This window comes from Sminthopsis crassicaudata, chromosome 5 (genome assembly GCF_048593235.1).
Source record: "Sminthopsis crassicaudata isolate SCR6 chromosome 5, ASM4859323v1, whole genome shotgun sequence".
Lineage (NCBI taxonomy): Eukaryota > Metazoa > Chordata > Mammalia > Dasyuromorphia > Dasyuridae > Sminthopsis > Sminthopsis crassicaudata.
The window spans coordinates 305,109,637-305,111,301 of record NC_133621.1 but is presented as its reverse complement, the minus strand read 5'-3'; positions in this window follow the sequence as shown (position 1 = coordinate 305,111,301).

The window sequence follows — 1,665 nt, the reverse complement described above, 5'->3', positions numbered from 1 at the left end:
GACCTCTGAGCTTTTCCTTAAAGAGAAGGAAGTGAGGCCTGCATGAACCCCTGCTTTCCCCTACCTGCCCTGACTGAGGTTCAGAGGGTCTTCTCCCTGCAAGGGCATGGATCCCCCTTGTACTTTCGTTGACAAGCCCCCAAGCACCATGACCTAGGTCTGACAGAGGACACAGCAGAACGGAGTCCCTATCCTGCCTCCTGGCCACATCCTCCATTTCTCTTGGGGCAGCCCTTGAACACAATCCTTGAGCCCCTTCTACCTGCAGCAAAAACCCGAATTTCTTTTAACTGCCATGAACCGAGGTCCTTTTCCATCCCCCTCTTCTGGGGAAAACTGGGGGGTCTAGAATTCAACCAGTTAATCACTGCTGACGGAGGGTGCCTCCCCCCAGGCTCCTCCATCATCCCTCTTCTCTTCTCCCTCTACGCTACCCAGCTGGTGATCTCATGAGCTCTCCACCATTATCAATATGCAGACGACACTCAGGTTTATCTGTCCAGCCCTAGCTGCCCTATCTGCCCTAACTGCCTGCTGAGCCTTTCCAACCGAATGTTTCAGACATTCAACATACCCACAAGCTATGCCCCCCTCCCCTTCCTAGCTTCCCTATTATTATCGAATCCTCCCAAATCACCTAGGCTCCAAACTGATGTGTCATCCCCAGCTTCTCCTTCTTTCTCACCCCTCCCCCATATCCAGAGTTGCCAAGTCCTGGCAGTTCTGTCTTCCCAGCGCTGCTCCTTCTCTCCTCTAACATGGCCCCAGATCTGCTCCAGACCCTCGTCCCCTCTGGCCGGGACTAGTGGCTAGTCCTGCTGTCTGGGCTCTGTCCCTCAAGCCTCCCCACTCCAGACTTAGCCGGCAGATGGATCTTGTGGAACCCCGGTCTCACCGGGTCACCTCTAGTAATCCTTTATCATTTCCAGGATCAAATATAACTGTCTTTTGCCTTTTTTTGTATCCCCATCACTCAGCATGGCGCCTGGCACAATGAGCCCTTACTGAATGTTTGCAGCCTGACTGACTTGGTCAAAGCAAAAAAACAGAAGGATGATCAAACCCTTATCCCCCCAAACTCTGCCCATTTTTAATACAACACAGTGTCCACATCACATTGTTCATTCTTATGGAGCTTGGAAATCCCTAAAAACTCCACACCCCTCCCAGATGAACTGCTTTCTAGCCCTCCCATCTTATGAACTCATTGTTTTAAACATAAGACTTTTCAGTTAACTATAATGAAAATCGTCTGATTTTATTCAGCCCCTTGTTCTGGCTGGTTCAAATCTTTTTGACTTCTGATTATTTTCCAATATATTAACTAATTCCTTGCTTTGTAGCATCTACAAATTTTAAATATTATTTTATTTTCCCAAATACATGCAAAGATAATTTTCAACATTCACCTTTGCAAAACCTTGTGTTCCAAATTATTCTTCTCCCTACCCAGTAATCTGATAGAGGTTAAACATGTACAACTCTTCTAAATATATTTCCGTATTTGTCATAATGCCCAAGAAATATCAGCTCAAAAGGGAAAAAATAAGAAAAAGAAAAAAAAAAAAAAAAAGAAGGAAACAAACAACAAAAGGTGAAAATATTATGCAGTGATCCACATTCGATCTCTAGAGTTTTTCTTTCTGGGTAGCATTTACAAATTTG